This window comes from Heloderma suspectum, chromosome 2, assembly GCF_057233095.1.
Source record: "Heloderma suspectum isolate Gila_16-S chromosome 2, 16-S_ref, whole genome shotgun sequence".
NCBI classification, from domain to species: Eukaryota; Metazoa; Chordata; class Lepidosauria; order Squamata; family Helodermatidae; genus Heloderma; species Heloderma suspectum.
This window is the reverse complement of record NC_139459.1, coordinates 366,082,010-366,095,215: the sequence shown is the minus strand read 5'-3', so window position 1 is coordinate 366,095,215 and position 13,206 is coordinate 366,082,010. Positions and strand designations below refer to the sequence as shown.

Here is a 13,206-nt window from a genome sequence, read left to right as displayed (position 1 = left end):
TGGTGCCCTCTGGATGTGTTGGAGTGCAACTCCCATCATTCCAGTATGGCCATAGGTTGGGGAAGGCTTCTGCAGAGCATCTTCTACTGGCTACGTTTTGGTTGATTAACCTGGCATAGATCTGGTTGATTATAACATTTTTTTAGTAAACTTTAATTGAGAGAAGAGCATGAAGTAATTTAGCTTACTGCTTTGCCAATTTTTATTCTAAGTCTTGTATTTCATATTTTAGTTGTTTGGTTCTTGTCTTTTTATAATTGCTTTTTTATTGTTGTAAATAACAACAAAAAAGCAATTATATTTTTGTTAGCTACCTTTGATGTTTCTGGTTTAAAAGGCAGGGTATAAATATCTATAATAATAAAAGAGGTTGTCTGTCTGTCCATCTGTCTGCGCCATACCCCCAAGTTCATGAAACGGAGACATCTGAAACTTACTAGCGTGCCTGCTAAGGGGACTCTGGGTGTGTGCACACTGAAGTTATTTTGTTTTTAAAATGCATTAGGGCGCAATCCTATGGCTGCTAGACAGTGGCTAGGCAGCCATAGGATTTTTCGGGAACTGACCTCGGAGCCAGCACTCCAAGCTCGGTTCCCAGGAAACCGCCTCCTTGCCCCTGCTGCGTTGTAGGCAGCATGGTTTGTCCCTGGCTCTGCACTTGGAAGAGCAGCGCGCAGCGGGGGGAAAGGGGGCATTCCTGGGGCCGGGGAGGGGACAGCGGAAGCACCGGTATGACGCTTCCTATGTGCTGTCTGGCCTCCCCCGCTCCAAGCTGCCCAGGCTGACAGCCGAAATCAGCTGTCTAGCCGCAAATGCTGGGTGGCTGGAGCGTGGAGGAAAATATCCACTCTACCCACCCTGCATTGGATAACCGGTTGCCTCTGAGTTCGGAGGCGGCCAACTATTCCTGCCCTTAATTAATTGTAATACATTTAAATGTGACCATGTAAGTGAAGCCTGCAGTAACAGCTCCAGCCACTAAGGGCAGAATTCCTCAACCAGCACATACCTTTGCAGTCCATACGGTTTGAAGTCAGGGGTGATCAGTAGGCCCAGGGACAGGGTTATACTCCAGCCGCCTCACCTTTGCTGTGGGGAGCCCCTCTCGGGGGACTAGACTGGTCAGACCCCTCCCTCAGGAGGCTGTAGGTGTGTACCGTGGAAGGGGCTATGCCTAGGGGTACCAGCAGGAGTGGCTTCATCCAGACGGGGTGGACACAACTGGTCCAGCGCTTGACAGCTGCGTAAGTTTGCTGGAAGGCTTTGCTGTATCAAACTTAAGGACTATTCCAAAGTGTGCAAAACCAGGTCCTTCCACTTTCGTTGTTTATTCGCTCAGTCGCTTCCGACTCTTTGTGACTGCATGGACCAGCCCACGCCAGAGCTCCCTGTCAGCTGTCGCCACCCCCACCTCCCCCAAGGCCGAGTCCGTCACCTCCAGAATATCATGCATCCATCCTGCCCTTGGTCGGCCCCTCTTCCTTTGGCCTTCCACTTTCCCTAGCATCAGCATCTTCTCCAGGGTCCTTCCACTAGTTTTAAATAAATCAGCACTTAAAAAAAAAAAATCATTTCAAGTGCGGCATACAGAATGACTGGATTCAAAGATGCCTTGCATGAGCAGAAAGGCACTTTCACTTGCACAAACTGCTCTCCCAAATCCTGCTTCAGCCCCCATTCTCCGTCCTACACTATTCTCAAGTGCAGATTTGGGGGAGAGCAGGGGGCTGCAGTGGAGAGGAGGCAGGAAATCTCCTTCACACGAGCAGCACTTCACTTGCGCTGCTCTGCATCCAACCCATGACATACAGAAATGCTAAATATTCCTATTCCCTAAGATATATATTGCACTTGTACAAATTTAGTATTTCCTACTTGCTGCTGTGTTCTTTCTTTCAAGATCCAGGTTTTTTTTGTGCAGGTTAAAATCTAATTAAATACACATTATACTTTGTTTAAAGCAGTCTTATGGCAATTCCTACACTTTTTCTTTCAATAACTTTAAATTGTTACCGTCTATCCTGTTTTCAATGAATTTTTGAAACAGCAGAACCATGCTCACCTTGGTAGCATTAGGCATGTTTGAAAACTAAACCTGCGCCTGTATGAATAAGTCCTGAGCTCTTAAAAGTCATCATGGAGGCCATTTACTGCTTCAGTTCTGTGTGGCCCTCAACCAGGATATCCAAACGCCTTGTGGCTACCACATGGAGTCCATTTTAAAATCCATGTTGCGGTTACTATATGATGAACATGCAACGGCTCCCCACAAGGATTGAGCTCAAAGACAAGGTGCTTCTGGGGATGCACAGTGTATTTTCCTCTCAAGTGTACTATCTTTTATTGTTGATGCTTATAAAATGCATCTTATTAGAAGTAGGGAAATAACAATGAAAATGCCAAATGTGCAGATTCATTCCTTTTTTCTTTTTTTGATGTCACAGTGTTATCTTGGCTAGGAAAATGACATTCTGGCTGGCTGAAGGCCCCCACAGTAGATCTGACAAAAGCATAAGAGCCCTGCTGGATCAGATCAAGGGTATATCTTCACACAGTGGCCAACCAGCTGTGGACTGGGAACCCACAAGCAGGCAATGAGTGCAACAGCACCCTCCCACCCATGTTCCCCAGCAACTGATGTATATAGGCTCACTGCCTCTGATACTGGAGGCAGCATAGAGCCATCAGGACTAGTAGCCATTGATAGCCTTCCCCTCCAGGAATTTGTCCAGCCCCCTTTTAAAGCCATCCAAATTGGTGGCCATCACTACAACCTGTGGTAGTGAGTTCCATAGTTTAACTCTGCACTGTGTGAAGTCCTTCCTTTTATCTGTCCTGAATTTTCCACCAATCAGCTTCATGGGATGACCCCCTTTGGATTCTAGCATTATGAGAGAAACATGTTTCCCTCTCCACATTCTCCACAACGTGCACCATTTTGTAGACCTCTATCATGTCTCCCCTCACCCTCCTTTTTTCCAAGCTAAACAATCCCAGCTGTTATAACCTTCCCTCATAGGGGAGTTGCTCCAGCCCCTTGGTCATTTTAGTTGCCCTTTTCTGGAGCGTGGAGCTGGCTCACCCTTGCATTTGGGTAACCGTATGAGTGTAAACTACAGGGCCTTTTTAGAGGGCAGTGCATATACCAAGGATTTTGAATCTCAGTCCTGTGGGCCAGTCAGTCCAATCCCAGATTCCTATGGGCCAATTTCAGATTCCTGTGGGAATCTCAGTCCTGTGGGCCAAATCTGGGACTTGCCAGGTGGCCTGGCCTCCTTCCCCCAACCGCCAATTATTTGGTGGTTTCCCAGCTTTTGTGCGCTTCCGCCCCTCTTCTAGAAGCTTGAAATGCCTCTCCTAAAGCTTTGTTACTGGCAGTAAGAGACTTAAACAAAAATATGCTGGCTTTTTTCTTTTTGTATTTTGGCCCTGCCCCTTTTGCCTTTGGCCTGCCCACCACTGCAATGTGGCCCTCCATTCTCCAAAGTTAGATTCGGCCCTCAGGCTTGTTGCACAAGGGGCAGTTTGGCTTCCCTTGGAGGCAGTCAATTTCCCCAAGAAAACGAGTCACGCTCAGGCTTGGTCCAACACAGTTCTATTGTTTGCAAACAGTCCAGCAAGCGGCTAATGCCGAAAACAAAGCAGTTCCTTGTGACCAAGGGTCTAAGAATACGCTAGGATAAACAAAAGCGATCCTTGCTGACCAACTCAGTTGATATATTTAATTCCCTGCTCAGCTAATGCATCAGTTCCCCCCTCAAGATGCTTTCTTACTCAACCTCCTCAGTATCTTTAACCTGCTCCAACAACTGATACTGGGCACGCATCTCGCGGAGCACCACCCCCTCTGTTATATTTCTAATCAAGGCCATAAGGCAAGGAAGTAAGCATTGTTGTTGTTCAGTCGTGTCCGACTCTTCGTGACCCCATGGACCAGAGCACGCCAGGCCTTCCTGTCCTGCGCTCTCTCCCGGAGCGTGCTCAAGTTCATATTCATTGCATCCGTGATGCTATCTAGCCATCTCATCCTCTGTCGTCCCCTTCTCCTTTTGCCTTCAGTCTTTCCCAGCATCAGGGTCTTTTCCAGTGGGTTTTCTCTTCGCATTAGGTGGCCAAAATATTTGAGCTTCAGCTTCAGTATCTGTCCTTCCAAAGAGCAATCAGGGTTGATTTCCTTTCGGATGGACTGATTTGACCTCCTTGCAGTCCAGGGGACTCGTAAGGGTCTTCTCCAGCACCACAGTTCGAAAGCACCAATTCTTCGCCGCTCAGCCTTCCAGCTCTTACAGCCATACATTACTACTGGGAAAACCACAGCTTCGATTAGACGGACCTTTGTCGGCAAGGTGATGTCTCTGCTTCTTACTATGCTGTCTAGGTTTGCCATAGCTTTCCTCCCAAGGAGCAAGTGTCTTTTAATTTCAGGGCTACAGTCACCATCTGCGGTGATCTTGGAGCCCAAGAAAATAAAATCTGTCACAGCTTCCATTTCTTCCCCTTCTATATGCCAAGAAGTGATCAGGCCAGATGCCATGATCTTAGTTTTTTTAATGTTGAGTTTCAAACCAGCTTTTGCACTCTCCTCTTTCACTCTCAACAAGAGGCTCTTGAGATCCTCTTCGCTTTCTGCCATTAGGGTGGTATCGTCTGCATATCGGAGGTTGTTGATAATTCTCCTGGCAATCTTAATTCCAACCTGTGATTCATCCAACCCAGCGTTTCTCATGATGTACTCTGCATATAAGTTAAATAAGCAGGGCGACAATATGCAGCCTTGTCGTACTCCTTTCCCAATTTTGAACCAATTGGTTGTTCCATGTCTGGTTCTTACTGTTGCTTCTCGACCCTCGTACAAGTTTCTCAGGAGACAGATAAGGTGGTCTGGTACTCCCATCACTTTAAGAATTTGCCACAGTTTGTTGTGATCCACACAATCAAAGGCTTTAGTGTAGTCAGTGAAGCAGAAATAGACGTTTTTCTGGAATTCTCTTGCTTTCTCCATGACCCAGCGAATGTTGGCGATTTGATCTCTAGTTCCTCTGCCTCTTCGAAACCCAGCTTGTACTTCCGGTAGTTCTCAGTTCACATACTGCTGAAGCCTAGCTTGTAGGATTTTGAGCATCACCTTGCTAGCATGTGAAATGAGCGCAATTGTGCAGTAGTTTGAACACTCTTTGGCGTTGCCCTTCTTTGGAATTGGAATGTAAACTGACCTTTTCCAGTCTTGCGGCCACTGTTGAGTGTTCCAAATTTGTTGGCATATTGAGTGCAGCACTTTAACAGCATCACCTTTTAGGATCTTAAAAAGCTCAGCTGGAATACTGTCATCTCTGCTAGCTTTGTTGTTAGTAATGCTTCCTAAGGCCCACTTGACTTCACTCTCGAGGATGTCCGGCTCAAGTTCAGTGACCGCACTATCATGGCTATCAGGGGCATTCAGATCTTTCCTGTATAGTTCTTCTGTGTATTCTTTCCACCTCTTCTTAATCTCATCTGCTTCTGTTAGGCCCCTGCTTTCTTTGTCCTTTATCATGCCCGTCTTTGCACAAAATGTTCCCTTGAGATCTCCGATTTTCTTGAAGAGATCTCTAGTCTTTCCCATTCTGTTGTTTTCCTCCATTTCTTTGCATTGTTCATTTAAGAAGGCCCTCTTGTCTCTCCTTGCTATTCTCTGGAACTCTGCATTCAGTTGCATATATCTTCCCCTTTCTCCCTTGCTTTTTGCTTCCCTTCTTTCCTCAGCTACTTGTAAAGCCTCATCAGACAGCCACTTGGCTTTCTTGCATTTCATTTTCTTTGGGATGGATTGAGTTGCTGCCTCCTGAACAATGTTACGGACCTCCGTCCATAGTTCCTCAGGCACTCTGTCTATCAGGTCTAATCCCTGAAATCTATTCCTCACCTCCACTGTATATTCATCAGGGATATGATTTAGGTCATACCTGAACGGTTTAGTGGTTTTCCCGACGTTCTTCAATTTAAGCCGAAATTTTGCAAGAAGCAGCTCATGATTTGAGCCACAGTCAGCTCCAGGTCTTGTTCTTACTGACTGTATGGAGCTGCTCCATCTTTGGCTGCAAAGTACATAATCAATCTGATTTCGATATTGACCATCTGGTGATGTCCATGTGTAGAGTCGCCTCTTGTGCTGTTGGAAAACAGTGTTTGCTATGATCAGCATGTTCTCTTGGCAAAACTCTATTAGCCTTTGTCCTGCTTCATTTTGTACACCAAGGCCATGCTTGCCTGTTATCCCAGTTATTTCTTGACTTCCTGCTTTAGCATTCCAATCCCCTATGATGAAGAGGACATCTTTTTTTGGTGTTAGTTCTAGAAGGTGTTGTAGGTCTTCATAGAACCGATCAACCTCAGCTTCTTCGGCCTCAGTGGTTGGGGCATAGACTTGGATTACTGTGATGTTGAATGGTTTGCCTGGGATTCGTACTGAGATCATTCTATCGTTTTTGAGATTGTACCCCAGTACCGCTTTTCCTACCCTTTTGTTGACTATGAGTGCTACTCCATTTCTTCTAAGGGATTCTTGCCCACAGTAGGAGATATGATGGTCACCTGAATTAAATTCACCCATGCTTGTCCATTTTAATTCGCTGATTCCCAAGATGTCGATGTTCAATCTTGCCATCTCATGTTTGACCACCTCCAGCTTACCTTGATTCATTGATCTGACATTCCAGGTTCCTAAACAATATTGTTCTTTACAGCATCAGACTTTCTTTTCACCACCAGACACATCCACAGCTGAGTGTCCTTTCGGTTTTGGCCCAGCTGCTTCACTCTTTCTGGCGCTACTTGGAAATTCCCTCTGCTCTTCCCCAGTAGTATATTGGACACCTTCCGACCTGAGGGGCTCATCTTCTGGCGTCATATCTTTTAGCCTTGTGATGCGTTCCATGGGGTTTTCTTGGCAAGAATACTGGAGTGGGTTGCCATTTCCTTCTCCAGTGGACCACATTTTGTCAGAACTCTCCACCATGACCTGTCCGTCTTGGGTGGCCCTGCACGGCATAGCTTATGGCTTCACTGAGTTACGCAAGCCCCTTCGCCACAACAAGACAGTGATCCATGGAGGGGACGGAGCTCTATGGCAGCTGTCAATTAACCACGGAGGCTGTTCAGACATCATGCTAAGCCATGGTTGAGCACACTAAACTTCTTGCAGCAAGTGGTTAGTCCATGGTTAATAAACCACCATGGTTGGGACAGCCGCCTGTTCAGACATCACGCTAAGCCAACACTGTTAGCTCAAAACTCCTAACCATGGCTTAGCGTGATGTCTGAACAGGGACATTGTTAAGTTGCTGGGCTGACTGAATGTTCCCTTTTGTTTCAGGTTTGGTTGGTGCTTCCTCTCTGGGGGCTCATGGGTCGGAGATAGTGAGGAATCTGAGACACTCATTTGGGGAAATTGGTATCCCTCACAGCTAAAGGAGGGGCCAAGTGTGTGTGTTTGTGAGTTGGGGGGGCAGGGTTACAGCGTGGAATACACCGAGGCAAAGCAAGACATAGATGTGAGTAGACTGAAGGCCTCTTGGAGTTGCAGGGCCTCTCTCTGGGGATCTGATGTGTTGTAGCAGACCTGTCACCTTGTGTGCAGGCCTCTTATGCGACCTGCACACAAATCGGATATCACCATGATCCAGTGCTCTCTCCTCCCAAGGAAACCAGAGCCGTGGCATGGTAGCCCTGGAACTTGTCAAGATCAAAATATTTACACTGTCGCATTCTCCACACTTCCCCAAGTACTGAAGAAAGCTTTAACTCTTAACATTCTTGGCCCTTATGGAGCCCTTCTTTGAGGGTTGCTAAGATCACAGGAAGCTGCCTCATGCTAACTCAAACCCTTGGACTATCTAGCCCAGTACTGTCGACACTGACTGGCAGCAACAGCTCTCCAGGGTTTCTAGCAGGAATTTTCCCAGCCCTAACTGGAGATGCTGGGGATCGAACCAGAGGCCTTCTGCATACAAAGCAGGTGCTCTGTGCACTGAGCTGTAACCTCCTCTGTGCATTAGCATTAGCATTGCATTAGAGTTTGCAGTGCACTCTGGTGAGAGATCTTTCCCAATATTAAGAGTCCGCAAATGAGTAAAACTGTTGAATCTCTTTCAGTCTGAGGGTCCAATTCCATTTCAGAGAAATGGGGGGGGGAGCCTGCATTCCAGTGGTGGGTGGGGCTGAAGGCAAGAGGGGCGGGACCAAAATACCACCATGTTTTAAGTTATAGGTCCTACTGGCCATTAGCTATACCAGAGGAGAGGCACTCCAACCTTTTGGAATGGGGAAAAAACTACAAAAGTTGGGAAACCAACAAACAATCAGTGGTTAGGGCAAAGGGGATGGGACGATCTGGGAACCCAGGGGACCTGGATTCCCCCCCCCCCAACGGCTTAGGTTTCTCCCCCCACCCCGAGGACTTAGGTTTCTGCACCCTTCCTGTAGAATATGAGAAAAGCCCTGCTGGATCAAACCAAGGTCCATCTAGTCCAGCATTCTGTTCATACAGTGGCCAACCAGCTGCCCACGGGAAGCCCACAAGAAGGACATGAGTGCATCAGCACCCCCCCACCCATGTTCCCCAGCAACTGGGGTACATAGGCTCACTGCCTCTGGTACTGGAGGTAGCACATAGCCATAAGGACTACTAGCCATTGATAGCCTTTTCCTCCAGGAATTTGTCCAACCTCCTTTTAAAGCCATCCAAATTGGTGGCCATCACCATGTCTTACGGTAGTGAATTCCATAGTCTGACTACGCACTGTGCGAAGAAGTTCTTCCTTTTATCCATCCTGAGGCCCAGCAGTGGACAGCCAGCTGCCTCTGGAAAACTCACGGAGAGTGCAGCATAATAATAATGCCTTCTATTTTTCCCAGCATCTGACCTGAGGTAGACGTCCTCAGTAGCTGCAGGTACCTTTTTGCTATCATGCCTAAGCATTAGTACTATAGACTTTTACTCTTAAGAAATCAAGTAGATTTTTAAAATAAGGTTTGGAAAATGCTTAAATTTGAGCCAATATCCTATTAGATGTATGGATATTCCACAAAGAAGAGAAGCTTCAGCCAGAAGTAGGCAACCTGGCGCCCTCCAAATGTTTTGTCCTACAAACCTCATGAGCCCCAGTCAGCATGGCTAATGGTTAGGGAGTGTGGAGGTGTAGTCCAAAACATCTGGAGGGCAACAGGTTGCTTATCCCTGAGCTATAGTCACTGTGCTCAAATGTATTTCATTCTCCAGAAACAGTTCCCAGCATTCCCCAGCCAGCCATGCTGGTTGGGGAATACTAGGAGTTGTAAGACTTTTTCCATCTAAACATGGATAGAATTGCATCTTAAATAAGGTGCTGTTCAAGTTACACATAAAACAAAGGAAGTGTTGCTAGTCCATAAGAAAAAAAATCCAAAATCCACAGCTAAGAAACCAACCAAGTATGCACAAAATTGTGGACCAGCTTCTGAGATCTCCAGATCACATCGCAGGGCAAGAAACATTTTTTTTTTAAGGGTGGGGTGGGCGGGAAGGCTCACTGGAGAGATCACAAAGTCCCCATGTGAGTAAAACTCTAGAACAGAATACAGATTTCTTTGCTGGATCAGACAACGACCATCTACTCCATCATTTCTGTTTTTAAGAATGGCCAGCCAGATGTTGCTGTAAAATGTGCAAAGAGGATGTAAAGGCCATGGCTTTCCCTTGCCCTACCTAGTGTCCAGATGTAGACTCCCTCTGTCCCTCAAGGTTTCTGCATAGCTATTATGGCTATGAGCTAGTAATAGACTTCTCCATGTAACAGGCTGACCTAGTTTGCACAACATGACACTCCGCTGTGGGTTATTTTACCCATGGGGGTAGTTGCATTGTGCTGGGCACCTGTGGGCACCATTTTTGCATAGTGCCCGCAAGTGCCTGGCTTGCCATGTTTTGTTGTGGCGTGCACACCCTGGCGGCAGGGGTTTGAGGGTTAGACAACCCTCAACCCATGCCTTGTTTTAGGGTTATCTGAGGGTTGTCTAACCCTCAAACAACCCTTGCTGCCTGGGTTCGCATGACATGACAAGCCATGGCATGCCTAGCACAATGCAACAGTCCCTGGCGTAAATTACCTTATGGTGAGCCATCAGACCCATGAACAGGCCCAATAACAGGGCCGAAACAGACATTACTATGTCCTCCCCCCTTCATTTTTACTCTTATGATCAGAATTAGAACCAAGCTCACAAGTCCTTTCACACAAAAATCCACTCCTGGATTTCTCCCAAGCATTCTTTTTCAGCAACCTAATTTTTGGCGGGTGGGGGAGCCTTTCAGTTGTTGCTCTTGTTAGACAGTTGACAGTCAGAAACCTTTACCAATCTCCTGCAAATCACCCAGGGATCTACCAGGAGATTGTGATCTACCATCCGCCCACCTCTGTTTTAGATGCAAGTAAGTTTCTGTTGCACCGTACACATCTTATTGGACATACACGCATGCCCATCCTGAAAGACACAGAAAAAAAGGAGCAGACATGACACCTCCCACAAAGTTTGGGGCATGTCATTTAAGAAGGCAGTTGTGTATCCTAGCTGCGCTAGTACACACACACACACACACACACACACACATTTTCATATTTAAAAAAAGGCATACAAGTGTTTTGAGTAGCCTTCACAAACCTGGTGCTCTCCAGATGTTTTGGACCACAACTCCCAGCATTCCTGACCATTGGCCATGCTGGCTGAGGCTGATGGGAGTTGAAGTTCAAAACATCTAGAGGGCACCCGGTTGGGGAAGGCTGTTTGAAGTGAATAAATAATAAAACAAAAAGACATCCAGCCACTGCACCAGGCCTCCGTGCTGCACTACTCTGGAAGTGCTGTCAAAAGAAGGTATACCTTAAAAAAAAGTATATTTTTTTCTTGTCGAGCAGAGTGGAGTCAGTCTGGTTCAGTGCTTTTTTTCTGGCAGAACTCATCGGAACTGAACTGCAGCACCTTTTCCTCTATTGAGAGAGAGAGAGAGAGAGAGAGAGAGTTTGTCCACTATTTTAACGCTCTTCATTACGATTGAATCGCCATCTATTCCCGAGGAAGCGTAATCCAAGAGTTCCAGTACCTTTTAATCCAGGGAGGAAAAGCGCTGGTCTGGTTGGCAGGGAAAGCCTTTTTAACTGATTTTTTCTCTTCCATCGGGCAGGCTTTGCGCCACTTCTGAGCAACAGCAGGCTCTGTCTGGGGGCCCTCGCTGCTGCAGGCTGCCGAGGAGGGCGGGGGGGGGAGAATGTTTCTGTCTGGTTTCGAACCGAGGACCTTTCGCGTGTGAGGCGAACGTGATAACCACTACACTACAGAAACACGGGCCCGGCAGCTGCTTCCGTGCCAGGCTGCCCATTTCCATGCCTGCTCGCTGGCGTCCAGGAGCAGCTGCAGAGGGGGCCGTGGCGTCATCGCAGAGCACTCGGGGGTCAGCCGCCCTGCTTTTGGGCAGCTCGGTGGAAGGGGCACCCTTAAACTGCAGGCTGGGTGAAATATGTATGATGCCGCCGAATCTCACTTCTCCTCCTCCAGTGGAAGGGCACAGGGCCATGATCTGGATCGGGACCACCACGCATGGGTGGGGGAAGTTTAAACCTTTCCCACTCGGCCATTAAGTTCGCCCCCACCCCATGCCCGCCCCCCGAAAGGGGGAACTTCACAGGCGCTAGACAGAACGAACGAAAATTCACACGCAGTTGAACCTGCATATAATACGCTCCGATACAGCTGCCATCTTTTGGTCTGGCTGTGCACTTGTGCCATGGACAGCTGCAATGGGTGGACACTCAACAGGTGCAGCTTTTCTTTGCATGGAGCCGCAGAGATGGGGCAGTGGAGGGTGGAAGGGGGGCGAAAGCGCATTTGTTGAAATTCTGCCAGCCGTGCAGTTGTTCAGGCAACTTCAGCCGTGCAATTGTTCAAGGCACAGGCTCAAGCAGCTTCCCCCAACCTGGGGCCTTCCAGGCCTCTGGGTGTGGGACTACAAGCCCCATCCTCCACAGCCACCGGGATGATGGGGCCTGTAGTCACACACATCTGGAGGCGCCAGGTTGGGGGAGGCTGGGAATGTATGTGTGTGTGTCTGAGAGAGAGAGAGAGAGAGGCGAGGGGACAATCCCCATGTGAAAATCCAGGAACAGTTCTGCCTGTCAGATGTCTCCAAGAGTTAAGAGGACCAAGATCCTGCTCTGATTCCTAGACTGGCCAGGAATTTTCAGGAGGGTGGGAGTAAAAAGTGAAGCCTCTTCCTGCCTCGGTCCTCCTTGCCCTTTCTTGGGGAATGGTGAGGTTGCAACAGGAGCAGGGAGACCTTCCAGGTCTAGGGCGGTAAGTGTCACGCCTGTGGAGAAAGAGGAGTCAAGGGATGTTTAAAATAGGCATCTTTCTGGGACTGGTGAAAAAGGAGCAGCAGCAGAGGATGCAAGAAATCTTTGTTTGCAGAACAGAGATGTTGAACCAGGAAGTTTGCCAAAGGAGGCAAGACAAAGAAGCCACTTGGACTCTCAAGGCAAACTGCTCAGCATCCTAAGCGTAAGTGCCATTTGCTCCGAGTTAGGACACAGGGACTGGGGAGGTCTGGGTTCAGGTCCTCTCTTGGCCATGAAGCTCACGCAGGGACTTGGGGCCAGTTCACTGACTCTCAGCCTGGCCTACCTCACAGGGTTGTTGTGGTAGCAGAATGGAGAGGAGGAGGTTTCATGTACACCACCTTGGGTTCTGTGGTGGAAAAGAAGCAGGATATACGTGTAACAAATATATAATAAGCGGATACAAAAGAGGACATCTCCCTTGCAGGCCTAACACTGTGTGGCTCACATTCCAAGCATAGTTATACACCCACCCACCCCCTGTGATTTTTGTTTTTCGATAGGTTCAGCCTCCTACTCCGTTTGGACCCTGACAATCTCAGTACCTCCCTGGCCCCACACAGACTACACGTAAAGCCCATCGAGCTCAGATGGCTTTTAAAGGCAAATTCACAGAGGATAAAGCTTTTGAGGGAGTAGGCAACCTAGTGCGCGCCAGATGCTTTTTGACTACAACTTCCATCAGCCCCAGCCAGCAAAACCAATGGTCAGGGGATTGTGGGAGTTGCAGTCCAAAACATCTGAGGACCACCACCAGGTTGTCTCTGAATTCCAGTTGCTTGCCTGGGACCAATAGTAGAGGGAG

The 13,206-nt window shown here is 47.8% G+C and overlaps 1 protein-coding gene and 1 non-coding gene across 5 annotated transcripts in view; both read right to left on the bottom strand.

The window, feature by feature from the left end:
* The window catches only part of LOC146355874 (uncharacterized), a 79,808-nt gene that overhangs the window by 39,017 nt on the left and 27,585 nt on the right, over nt 1-13,206 (bottom strand). For 3 of the 4 annotated variants that reach the window (XR_014787224.1, XR_014787222.1, XR_014787223.1), the window contains exon 4: nt 10,894-11,000. The gene's annotated coding sequence lies outside the window, so the exon portion shown is untranslated. Of the gene's footprint in view, nt 1-10,539; nt 11,001-13,206 lie in introns of those variants that run through there. The other variant, XR_014787221.1, reaches the window with a different exon arrangement.
* TRNAV-CAC (transfer RNA valine (anticodon CAC)) lies at nt 11,280-11,352 on the bottom strand. Its single transcript has one exon. It is a non-coding gene; the product is annotated as a tRNA-Val (tRNA).